Here is a 13,578-nt window from a genome sequence, read left to right as displayed (position 1 = left end):
ATATTTACCAAGTGGTAGGGCTCAAGCACCAACCAATCAGAACAGGCTCTAGCAACATCCCTGGGGCGGGTCCCCAGGCCCTCTTGCCAAAACAAGTCGTGACTGTCTCAGTGGCTCTAACAATAGATGATCTAAGAGGTGTCAAGGGAGTGGCCATAGGACCAAGGTGGTAGTGGGGCCTTCAGGGGGCTTAGACCAGCACATGTTTACCTACTGGTACAGAAGTATTTAAATAGCTTACGACCAGTAAAATATGTGGCTGTATCAGTAGCCAAATCACCCAGAATATGTCTAAAGTTAAGCACAAAAGGCAGAAATCAATAGAGGAGTGCCCAGGAGCCAACTCCACAAGCAGAGATTACTGCAAGCCTTAGTCTTACTATAATTAAAATCTTTCATTTATGTGTAGTACATGCTATGGCTTTAAAAATCACCACCTGAAAAAAGATAAATTCAAATCTGCGTTACTCCAAAACTACAGTCTAGGACCAAGGCAATGGTGCCTGACTGCCATGAAGCTGAGAGCTTTTCCCAACATTGTGATTCTTTCAGTAAGTAACGAGCTGTTCACTAACGTAACACTAGGGCACAAATCTGCAGTGAACCCTCATGCAGACAAGTGGAACGCAGCAGAGCTGCTCTCCAGTCAAGGCAGGGAAGGACCGTTTGTGCATTAGTTACTTAGGATTCTGTTTTTAGCGGCAGCATATTTCATTACAAGAGGCTCATAATTAAAATATGCCTCGAAAGGCAAAATCAAAAGCAAGCATCACATCCCTTGCTGCAAAATACCCAAGTTCAACAGTGACAGCCTTTATTCCACACGGGGAATATTTCCGCATTCTCACTCATCCTCACATCTAGGTCAATGTCCAACCTTTTCTGATAGAAAGACCTCTTCTTTTTTTTTTAATTTCAAAAAAGTCTACAGACTCCTACATCACAGGAAAAAAAAATTGCAAAATTACCTAATGGCCAAAAGTGAGGATGAATAGCTTTCAAATGCACTGTGTGATTTTCATCACAAGGGCAAATACATACTCTTGAAATACAGTAGTTCTTATATGTGCTGGATGACTTAATTGTTCAGCTTATAGACCGATCTTGGGTTGAACCCTCCTTCCCTGCAATAAGCCTGAGCCCTGACCGGCAGTGGAAATCTATTCGACAGCATCTCCAGTATCGGTTTCAAAAGTCAGCCAAAAGACATGGAGTAAGTGGATTTCACTAATATTCTATTTTCCCCTTCAAATGGATGGCTTGATCTAGTAGCTAGAGAATGCTCATCATCAATCATGGGTGGACTGCAAGGGATGGAAATAACTAAATATGTGTATTTTGTTTACCTGGCCCACTCCAGACAACATGGCTCTGGATGAAAGTGTAATCCTAGGATTCAAGGACTGTGATCCCTATTTGCTCCTCAGTCAGAAGCTACATACAAGCTGAAGGGAACTGCACCTAATCCTCTCTGGCTTGCTTTCATCAATAGCTACTGTCAGCTCTTATGAATAACCATCCATGAAAATGCTAGTCAAAACATCAACAAAATAATCCCAACTAATGAAAAACTGTCAAGGGTGAATACGATGTTTATCATCTTGGAACAAGGCTGCCGCAGACTTCACATCTGCAAAACACTGATCCCCCTCGAACTCACAATCTCTACAATTTCTAGAATTAAAAGTGGAGTTGAAAATCCTCTACTTTCACAGGTTTGTGTTAATTATCACTTCAATATTAATCCTGTTAACAGCGCTAAATTAAGGACCTGTGTTATATTTGGGAAGCTACCTGGTGTTAAAGGGAATGCAGCTGCTTCTTTCATAGTTATATCCTGGGAAAAAAATGTCTTCTTTTAAAAACATAAAGCACTTATGTCAATAGTTTCTGATACTGTAATACCCTTTAGTTAGTCAAAAACCCAGCCTTTGTACTTCACCTGGAGAGGGTCTCTGGAGCTGTGCTGTTAATGGTGCTGTGTTTCTCTCCGCCAAGTAGAACAGTTGTCACTACTTAGAATCTTCTAATCTGTTTGTCTTGATCATGTGCTTAACATATTGTATCATTTGTCATCTGGGCTCTTAACAGGACCAGTCAACTCTTCTTCATCATTCTATTCAGAGTTTTGCAACGATGTTATTACTTTCCTGCCTAATCTTTATAAAGGTGTGCAGCACAGCAAAACTGCAGCCTGAGCAAGACTTTTTTCTTTGAAGGAATCAAATGACTGCAGCTTCAGTTTGTGAAATACAGGTAAAATGCGTTACATGCCTTGGAATTTTGTTGTTGTTTGGACACTCCTCTTCCACCCACTTATAGCTCCTGTCTTTTTATTCTGCTTATTCAGTCTGTTATTTAAGGACAAACTCTTTTAAAACAAATATTAATGAAAGAATTATTCCTTTAGAAACAGGATCTGCAGCAAGTAGACGAGGTCCCTAATAGCCTTTCTGATGAAGCATTGAGTACATTTCAGCAGCACCATTTTTCTCTAATTCTTTACCTTGTTTTTCTCAAAAGGCACACTCAGCACAGAACAGAAAGGTACCTTTGGCTGCCAATTTATTAATGTCAATCCTCAAAAGTGGAGGCTGTGTTTATACTGCTTTTATCATCAGGAATTACTGTCTGCCCATCTCACAGTCTTTCTATTTCTTAGCCCTTCAACTATTTAACAAGCAACAACTTTTATTAAAAATAATGGGGGCTGGGTGCTGAGGACTAAGAAACACTGTAAAGATCATTTTTCAAGTATTGATTTAAATATTAAGGTAGTTATAAAGTAAGCCCACTTGTTATAGACCCTCAAAATGGACTATCAAAGTCTATCAGCAGTAGGCAGTCCTTCTGTGGGCTACGTATCTCCAAGACCTCACCATGGGTTACTCTCAAGTCTTCAGAAGCCTAAATGGTTTGTAGGTGTTCAGAGCCACTGGAACTGTCTGTGCTAATGAACAAGACTATCCCACATTTTTTAAGTCAACAATTGTATGTGCATATGTTGTTACAGGGTCATGAGAATTATCTTCATAATTCTTTTCCACTTAAATTTGCATGCAGAAGAGTTTCCAGTCCCCAACTCCCATCAGGCGTCTTCCAATCTACCCAGTTGGCTCATCTACCCACAGAAAGTAGAGAACTGGCTATATTACGTTTAAAAAGAAGGCTGCTGGTATTAATGTCGTCACGGTTAAGAACAGCAGTGCATCAAAGTGAAGCCTCATGACAGGTACTTTATATAGCTTTCAACCCACAAATATATGAGCTTTTCCCTTACCACTGGATAGGACTTCTTGATTTGGTTAGGAACATCCTAAGTGGCTTTCATGAAGCCTTAACCAATAGCTGTAATACAGTCCAGAATGCAAAAAGGCTTCCCTGGAGAGCACTACCTCCCAGTTACCCAAGAAACCATTACTGTCCTCGGAGACATCCAAAGATTGCCTGGCAAAAGGAAACTCCAGATGCACAAGTGCACGTGTACACACACACACACACACACACCCCACAGCCTGGCTGGCATGCACCCTGCCTGCATGGCTTACCATTTCCATGATAACACAGCACCCACAGGTGCACTCCTGAAAAACACCAAGGAGGCTCCTCCAGCCAGGTTGTCATTTACAAGAGCACAAATGCACTGTAAAGGTGGGAAACGGCAGACCACCAGCAGACCACCCTGGCAAGGAACAGAGCACCAAAGAACTCTGGCGTCTCCCATAGAACACGCCAAAGTACCATGATCTTAGTCAATTCCACCTTGACCAAAAGGAACTGAGTTACAATAGCTCTTAAGGGATGCTCAGAATAATTCCAGGAAAAAGTACCATTAGATCACCCACCCTTCCTAGAAATAAAGTTTTTTTCCCTTGTATTTAAGAGATTGAGAGAGCTTAACGCCCCCTCCCCAAACACCCCCCACCCCGCAAGCTTTCCAACTTCAAGACTCAAACTACGTGGACTGCAAAAAGCGGAGGGTTCGTTTGCATATTCAAATAACTTTCATACTACAGGAGGTGTTGGAAGGGAAAGGTGACAGGAGCATATGGGTGATGCTTTAGAAATTTACGCGTGTCGTCTTCCTTGCCCCTCATTCTCAAGCCCAGTTCCCAGTTTTCTCTTGATAAACCGTGTGATGTCACGCCAGACCCACAAGACCCATTCTCCCCAGCTGGCCCCTCGCCCCCTGCAGGGACACTGGAAGTGTTAACTGTTGCTGCAGCCTCCTGACACTCCGCTGATAAATCAGAGGAAGCTGCAAAACTTCTTGGCTTGCTCGGCTATCCTCCCGGGGCACTGAACGCCCACGCGCAGATTTCGCAGTCAGCCTTGCGAAAGGGAACCCTCAGTCAACCTGTTTGCAAAGCCCGCATAACTCCCCGCCCTCCGATCCTGGGGCTCCCCGCGCAGGACTGGGGGCCCTTGGCTCCCTTCATCAGTACTCCCCAAAGCAAGCTGGAAGTGGAGGCAAGAGAGCTCCTGCCGCCCCATTTCCACGCCTCGGTCCTGTTGCCTGCGGTCTGCCTCCAAGTCTCTGCATGGGGTACCTCCGCCTTCCCAACCCTGGGGTCTCCACACGCTGCGCCCCTGGCAGCTCGCCCTTCCCGCAGCCTCAAGGCAGAGGCGTCCGGGAAGCTCCGCCTGCAAGTTCCAGTGTCTGGCCGGGAGAAGGGGAGAAGGAGGCTGGCAGGGGAGGAAAAAGCAAAGTCTGTGCCCGTGGCGCGCTCCCCGCCCCGGGCCGCTGCCACCTCGAGAACCGGGTGCCTGGCATCCCCAGCTCGGGGCGCAGTGCGGCCACACTCACCCGCCTTGTCCAAGCCGCCGCCGCCTTCGCCGGCACAGCCTCCGGGAGCCGCCGAGCCCCGAGCTTCCCAAGCGCAAGAAAGATGGTGGTGTGTGTCGGGAGACCACCCATTCCAACGTCTGGCTCCTCGGCGGCGACTCTGGCTCCTCAGCACAGAAGGAAGAGGAGGAGGAAGGCACGGCGCAGTCGAACGCCATCTGCTGTACACCTCAGCGCTGCCATTGGCCGCCTGGTGCGTCCCCGGGAGCCTCGGGGCGCGGGCCGCCGGGAGCCACCTTGCGCCTCGCCGCCCGCGGCAGCTGCTCCCCACCTCCCCTTCCTTCTTCCTCCTCCCCTTCCCCCGGCGGGCGCACCCACCCGAACCTCAGCTCAGCCCGCACCCGCAGACAAGAGTCACGGGCGCGCTGGCTTCAAGCTCGCCTCCTCCGCTCCCCGAGACTGTTTTCCGCAACTTTGAATCTTCGGGGTCCCCTGCCGGCCTGAGCCCAGGGTACGCAAGCCTCGGGTCGCCGCAGACAGGGCGAGCGCTTTGCACCTCGGGGATCTAAGAAGTGATAGGGGAGAAGGAGGCAGAGAAAGTGGGGGTGATTTACTCCCCGTTTATAACCCCAAACACCTCCCCAACGCTCACACGCGCGCAAACACCCACAAACACACTCACAGGCAGAGCCATCCCGCCCGCCCGGCCCGATAGCTTGGCGTTCCTCTGCAGCCCCCCGGGCACGAGAGGGCTTCAGTGTTACAGGGGGAAAGACAAAGAAGATCCTAGCGGGACATGTGGAGAAGAGAAAAAGGGAAAATTGGGGGTGACTCCGGGGGAGCGCCCCGAGCTGGGTCCTTACCTGCCTGGACATCCCCGCCTGGAGGGGCTCCCAGAGGCTCTCTGCCCACCCAGACCAGAGCCTGGGAAAACCCCTAGCTCCCGCCTCTTTTTTGAAGGGTTTGTGTCCTGGGGCTCGGGAGGCAGGGCGAGGGGCGTGCTGTCGTATGGGGTGGAGCGTCTGTGGCAAACTGGGTGGTGGGTTACGGTGGCCGGGGAGAAGGTGAGAGTCAAGTCCGCCCAGGTGAGGCAGGAGTGCAGAGAACACCTGGGCAGGCTGGAGCAGTCACAGCTCTGAGAGTCCTTCGCTTACTCCCTGACACTGTTCCAAACCCTCCTAGTTTTTGACACCTTTGATCTAGGGAACTTCCTAGGCTCGTGCAGAGAGATGAAGTTTCTTCAACAGGGAAAGAACATGAGGACTACTTATTGCCAATTACAGGATATTTTGCCTGTCATGTCTCTTTAAATGTGTGAACCCAGCAACAGCAGGGATTGTATCTTTTCCATTTTATCCAATGCTTGGCAAACCATGGGTGCTTAAAAAGAAGCAAAACAATCCTGAGAAAATTGAAGCTTGATGTCATAGCACAAATTAGATTTAAGAGATAAACAGAGCACCTAGGGTTGTCAAAGGGAGTAAAATTAAAAGAATGCAAGTGCCACTGGAAAGGGAAACGTGAATATGATGATGAAGGTTCCGATCCATCTTCCTGTGAGACTGGACTCTGTAAGTGGGAAGGGGAACACGCCTTACTTAATATCTTAAACAGCAACTGCTATTCTCCCGGTGGACACTGGCATCACACTCTGGGCTGTGCCTTTCTTTCTGACACCACTGTCTTAAATCAGCAGCCATCCAGATCCTAGAATATTTCCCCAAATCCAAGACCATGAGTTATTACTCCCCAGAAATAAAATGCCAATCCTGTGAGCCTGGGGAAAGAGAAACGGGTCTATTATGTTTTATCGTAATCTCAATATATACAAATCAATAGCCAACAAGTCGCATTTAAGTAACTTCAGGAACAACAGGCAAGGAAAAACATTTCTGTTTTCCAGGACTGTTACATCCTGGCTTCCCAGATTTCCGTCTTTCCAGAGTCAACGCAGCATTTTCAGACCACATCCCATGCACGCATCCATATGGTAGAAAGATCTGTGTTTGCAATCCTTGTGGAAAGAGGCCATCAAGGACCCACTTCTGAGTATGTCATTTATGCATGTTTTTATAGTTATGTATTCTCCTCCCTCTTCAGAGGCAGCGATACGTATGTTTTTCTTTTAGGCTAGCAATTTGATTTCAATGTGCATTTTAATTCATTATGCTAGCCCGTTCTCATTAACCCCTTGCTCTATGTCAGTGGTCACTATGGTAATCCTAAGAAGACTTTGATTCTTAAGGCACAATGTTCATCCTCTGTTGCACTATATGCATTTGGTCTCCTGGTTTTTGACCACAATATAAGAGGTAATACCTGTATGGCAATCATGTCCTATCCACTGGGCTTCTTAATCAAAAATAAGCAATTCATAAGAATAAAATCTAAATTATTTCTAAAATACAAAGAGCGATGAATTTCAAGCATTGCTACCTTTTGTTAGCTTACTGACTCCTTCAGACTACAAAATAGTCACTTTTTATTAAGGCACTATGCCAACAGCAGGTATCTCAGTATAGTTAAATACTATAAGGTGCCTGAACTATCTCTAACATTATTCAATTGCATACAAACCCGGTAGAAGGAAAAAGCAACCATTTCTAGCTCATATTCTCAGTTTATATTTTAAATACACATTTTACTAATATGAGTTTCTTGCCAAGATAGTCAGCTTTTGGTCCTTAACGGAAGCACATCCCTCAAAATCTAGATTAGGTTAGAAACATTAGAAGGTTAATCTAGGGAGGGAAAGATGTTTTCAGTGGAGATTGGGGGTGGGGTTTGGAGGGAACGACCAAAGAAAGGATTTGGAAAAAGGTAGCCTTGAAAACTAGGTGTCATTATTATGTGTAAGGAATAGATTCCAACAAGGAAAATAAACTGGAGATTATACATTCCCAGAGCTCCACAAACACAGATGCCAAAGGCTCCAATCCCCTCCAGGCTTCCAGGGAGGATGAAATGAAACAAGAGAACAGTAGAAGAGGAGAGGAGGTAGGAGGAGACGGTCTCTTGGGACCAAGTCCCTGGTGAGAACCAACGGGGGGGCCACAGAGGAAAGCAACCCTATCCTATCCAAATATCGTTGGAGTTCATTTTCAGGTTTGTATTTCTCATTGTTTCTTTTCTGAACACTATCTTCTCCGTACAGTCTAATAAGCTTGGATGGGAAAGTGCTGTGTAAATAGAATAGACAAGCATTGGCATTAAACAAATAAGGGATAAAGAAGACACGTAGATAAAGCAGCCCAATTTTAAATCGGAGAAAGAAATGCACGCCTGAGCCAGTATCTTGGGCTCCACCGCCCAGGAAGTCCCTGCCCAGGTCTACATTAGCCCATCTATGGAAGCAATGAATTGTGTCAAATGTTCAGTCACCTTGGGAGGCAAAACCAGAAGGGGAAAGGGGAGGAACCGTGATTCTCTTCTTTACACAATTCATCCAGGCCAATTCCAGGTTAGATGTTCTATGGCAAATCGGGACATTTTTTTCTGCATTTAATCTTGGCATACAAATGTAAGTTTTGAGCTGGGTCCAGTAATTTGATTTTGATGTGTCAACATCTTAAAATACAATGTAAAGACAATGCATTGAAAAGCAATGGAGTGGAACTCCACTGGCTTCTGGCCCGGCTCAGTCCCTCGGAGGCACCACGTTGCCAGTAGACACTGAGCATTCACAAACCTAGTTAGCCCTGAGACATGAGCTTCAGTCATTCATTCAGCAAGATATTTACTGAGTGCCTACTATGTCTCTGGCACTGTACATGTTGGTTGTTTGGTGATACAGTGGGCTGAGTTCTTCCCCTCATAGAGTTTACAATCTGATAGGGACATCAGACAATAAACAAACAGGCATACAAATGGTTATAAACATATAAAATAGGACTTCCCTGGTGGTCCAGGGGTTAAGACTCCATGCTTCCACTGCGGGGGGCACGAGTTCGATCCCTGGTCTCCTGGTCGGGGAACTAAGATCTCGAATGCCGCACAGAGTGGCCAAAAAATAAAATAAAATGAAATGAAAGAAACAAGTTTTGTGAAAAAGGATGCAGTAGAGGGGAACAGAAAGGAAGGATGAGGCTCAGGCGGGATCTCTCAGAGGAAACGACGTTTAGTCTGACACCCAAGGGATAATAAGAGGTAAATAACATTTATTGAAATTTTTCTAGATACGAGACATGAGCTAAGTCCTTTACATGTACTATTTAATCCTCATAACTAGCCCATAAGGTAGGCCCTGTGATCACATTCGTTTTATAGTAGAGACAGAGAGTTTAAGCAATTTCTATTCAAAGGCACGTGGCTGATGAGCAGAAAAGCTAGGATTTGGCCAGGCAGGCTGTACTGTGTACATTTTTAACCCCCAAGATACACTGCATCTCATGTAAGTAGATATCAGCCAAGAGGGGAGAAAAGAGAGATACCATGACCAAAGACCCTGTGGCTTGAAGAGCTTGACACACAAGAACTCATTAGGACCTAAAAGAGCTGCAGACTAGTGAGCTTGGGGGAGAATCTCATGACACAGGGCAGAGGGGCAGGGTGAGAACAAAGCTTGCTGGTCCTGTAAGCCAGTGGACAGTTTTAACTCTGTGAGTGATATGATCTGATTAGACCTTTAAAAGATCACATGCATTCTTTGCAGACACAAAGCAGCAAGAGTGGAACAGTCATCCAGTCAAAAGATGGGGGTGGTTTAATGGAAATGGAGAGAACGGCACAGGCAGAGGGGTATTTGAAAGGCCTGTCCATCTCTTCACTTCTGCTCTGCCTTCCCACCTCTCCCCAAGGCTGGCATCCAATCGTTTACCTCAGGATCCAAAATCCTAACTTCAGTCATTGGACCCTGGGTCTGTTTTCTTGTCACATGTCTGTAGTGTGGGTGGGATGAAGAGCGATGACCGCCCCCCATTTGGCCAGCTCTGGGACCTTGGCTTCTGAGCCCTGTCCTAGAATCCTCCCTCCGTGCCCAGTGTCATCTGAATTCTCTATTTTGCTGCTCAGCCTCCAATAATATTTACTGACCAAGAGATCTAGGGTGTGATGGATGATACCCTCTTCCCCACAGCTCTCTAACATCACCAAGCCAAAGCCATATCAGAGAGGCAGTCACTCAATCTACACTAAACAAGAGAACATGCGCAGGCAACCTCCATATATATGAGAAACGACTCTCACTAATTTGGAAATAATAAAAACCCCGGAGTGACAACTTGGATCACATTCAAAATGACTTGGTTTGTAAAGACCAGGTGTTATGTAGACTAAAGGTTGTTATTATCCAAAGATTTGGCAACTCTAATCTCTTCTACTGGGCACAAAGCCACACAATACTCACAGGCCTAACTCTGATGAGATGGGCAAGAGAGCCTCTATCTTCTATTTTTCTGTTTTCCAAGGACGCCAGCCTATCTGATGGGCAGCAGGTCCCTTTACAGGTAGAAAGGATAGAAAACATTGGAAAATGACAATATAGCCAACAGATTGCAAGCTCGTGTTCATGAGTGTGGTATATGGTGTGGAACAAAGAGAAGAGGTTTTTCTCATTTCTTACTCATTTAACCTATAATACCCAATTACCTAGGAAACAAAAAATCCCCAATTCATACGATGTTGAAAAAATTTATACAACAGAAACTTCATAACCAAAACTGTCTAGCATATTCGTCTTAGATTCTAATTATGCTATTTTTCTTGGTGCTACCTCATTGATTCTCTCCACTTTCTCCATATTACGTGTTATCTTCCTGAAATACTCTTTGTCGTATCACTTTGATTCCCAGGAACCTACTATTCTCTTCATCTCGTCACTTAGTCCCTTCATAAATATCAGCTCCAAACTGGATGTCCATTGACAGAGGAATGGATAAAGAAGATGGGGCACATACAGACAATGGAATATTACTCAGCCATAAAAAGAAACGAAACCGAGTTATTTGTAGTGAGGTGGATGGACCCAGAGTCTGTCATACAGAGTGAAGTACGTCAGAAAGAGAAAGACAAATACCATATGCTAACACATATAGATGGAATGTAAAAGAATGGTTCTGATGAACCTAGTGGCAGGGCAGGAATAAAGACGCAGATGTAGAGAATGAACTTGACAAGGGTTGGGGGGGACGAAGTGAGAGAGTGGCATGGACACATATACACCAGCAAATGTCAAATAGCTAGCTAGTGGGAAGCAGCCGAATAGCACAGGGAGATCAGCTCGGTGCTTTGTGACCACCTAGAGGGGTGGGATAGGGAAGGTGGGAGGGAGGCTCAAGAGGGAGGAGATATGGGGATATACGTATATGTATAGCTGATTCACTTTGTTGCGCAGCAGAAACTAACACAACAGTGTAAAGCAATTATACTCCAATGAAGATGTAAATAAAAATAAATAAATAAATAAGCATCAGCTCCTCAGAAACGCCTCCCCTGACCCTCCACTATAGAAAGAAAATGGCATGTTCCATTTCTCTGTATCTCCTTATCCTGCCTTACTTTGCTGCATAGCACTTATCACAATCTGAAATTTTGTGACATAGTTGTTTCAATATTTATTATCTCCCCTCTCATGAAGAATGTAAGCCCCATAAGGCCAGGGCCTAGGCACACACCCCCTACTTAACAACAGTGCCTGGCACATGGTGGGCACTCAACAGATAGTTCACGAATGAAAGAATAAATGAATGCCATAAACTACGTCTGCTGACTTTTGAAATCCTTCCCACTGTGGCTCTACCCTACCTTTCCAACCATATTTCTTGCCACTGTCCAATAACACCCGTCCCTCTGGTTTCAGGGGTCTCCTCACTTGCCCCTTCACAGTCTATGAAGCTCTGATTCAAGACCTCTCCATGTCTCCCTCCCCGGCCTTGCAGGTCTGACCTCCCCTAAGAAATGTTCCTAGACCTAATTTCATTTCACATTTATCTATTTCTTCCCTTACCAAACTCTTATAATGCTGTCTGTGCCATTCAGTTTTTCAATGAACTGTACACCATCTCATACTGTTGTCTAATGCTTTCATAAGCCACAGCCTAGTCCTCTCAACTGCATCATTCTTCCTTAAGGGTAGAGGCTCAGACAGACACTTCCTTTCTTCTCTTCGATGTAGAACTTCTGATATACTGCAGGCACTCAGTAAGTACTTAGGCTTCCTTTGGTCATGTGATGTTAAGAGAAACGCTTATCACCTTATGTTTGTGACAACCAGGACCCTTATCACCTTACGTTTGTGGGAGGTGATCTTGCCAGGGGCCAGGCAAGACTGTTCATTCATTGAACAAACAGTGACTGAGAATCTGCTTTGTGGTAGATACCATTGTAAGTGCTGGGAAGAGTCCTGGAGGAGATGATTATCTGAGGAACCAGACCCTTAAATTGCAATACAACAAGCGTTAGAAGCAACACATGGATACGGTGGAAACCTCCAGGAGTAGCATGTAACCTAGGGTTGGGTGAGTCAGGAACAGCTTCCCAGGTTGGATCTATCTGGCCCAAAATCAGAGCCACAGCAGAAAGAAGAGAAAAATTCCTCAGATTTTGTGACCTGCTGGCTTGAAATAATTTACGACTGTAGCATTTTCATAGTGTGCTACGCTCCATTCATGACTTCATTCTAAAAAATCACAGCACAGGCTCTCTCTCACAACCAACAATCTAGGGAAAACATAACTGCCATTGCAATGTCCATACATGCTGCAAAATCACTCCTCCTTCTGCACAAATACTCAGGATTTGAACTCTAAGATGCCATTTTTACAGTTCATTTCTTCTCTTAGCTTCCTAGGTACCACATAATCCTGGCTTTCCTCTCTCACCTAACTCCTGTGTTTTAGAGCATATTAAAGATCCAGACTGGGCTCCCATTTCCTCTCCAACTACACTTTCTCCTTAACTGAATATGTCCACTCCCATGATTTCAGGTAGTTATCTTTCTACTCTTATTTATTTATTTATTTATTTTGTGGCTGTGTTGGGTCTTCGTTGCCACGCCCGGGCTTTTCTCTAGTTGCATCGAGCAGGGAGGCTACTCTTCGTTGCGGTGCGTGGGCTTCTCATTGCGGTGGCTTCTGTTGTCACACAGCACGGGCTCTAGGCGTGCAAGCTTCAGTAGTTGTAGCACACAACTCTAGAGCGCAGGCTCAGTAGTTGTGGCGCACAGGCTTAGTTGCTATGTGGCATGTGGGATCTTCCTGGACCAGGGCTCAAACCCGTGTCCCCTGCATTGGCAGGTGGATTCTCAACCACTGCACCACCAGGGAAGTCCCTCAGGAAGTTACCTTTTTACTGAAAGTGCCTAAATCTATTTCTCTGGCTATAGTAGTCAGTATATGCTAAGTTGTGCTACAGTAACGTATGAACCCCCAAACCTCAGTAGCTTAACACAAAAAGGTTTATATCTCATCCTGTATGACCAACATGGGTTAGCAGAGGAAACAGTGACTCTGCTTCACATAACCCACTCAGGGACCCAGGCTGAAAAGGGCTCTCCATCTGGAACATTGCTGGTTGCTATAGTAGCAGAAGGAGTGGTCAGAGAGAACTTCAAATTCCCTCTTCTGTGCTTCAGTCCAAAGTGACATAGCCCATTGGTTAGACTAATCACATGACCCTCACCAAAATACAAAGTGGTTGAAAATATAGAAAAGCACACAGATATACAGTGAGCAATAACTCTCTCTGCCACACATATAGTGGGCATCCTTGGTCCTCCAACTCCATAAACAAATGCTTATTTGTCATCTTAATTGGCATCACCTGTGTACTTTGAACTGAATATTGATTCTTTTTCC

The 13,578-nt window shown here is 45.4% G+C and overlaps 1 protein-coding gene across 1 annotated transcript in view; it reads right to left on the bottom strand.

Moving 5' to 3' along the window:
- THSD7B (thrombospondin type 1 domain containing 7B) overlaps positions 1 to 5,074 on the bottom strand; it is a 909,478-nt gene extending 904,404 nt beyond the window's left edge. The window contains exon 1 of the mRNA XM_049711955.1: positions 4,808 to 5,074. The gene's annotated coding sequence lies outside the window, so the exon portion shown is untranslated. The remainder of the gene's footprint in view (positions 1 to 4,807) is intronic.
- Positions 5,075 to 13,578: the final 8,504 nt, after the last annotated feature.

The sequence above is a fragment of the Orcinus orca genome, chromosome 7, assembly GCF_937001465.1.
Source record: "Orcinus orca chromosome 7, mOrcOrc1.1, whole genome shotgun sequence".
NCBI lineage: Eukaryota > Metazoa > Chordata > Mammalia > Artiodactyla > Delphinidae > Orcinus > Orcinus orca.
Note: the sequence above shows the minus strand (reverse complement) of the source record. Positions and strands in the feature narration are given on the sequence as shown.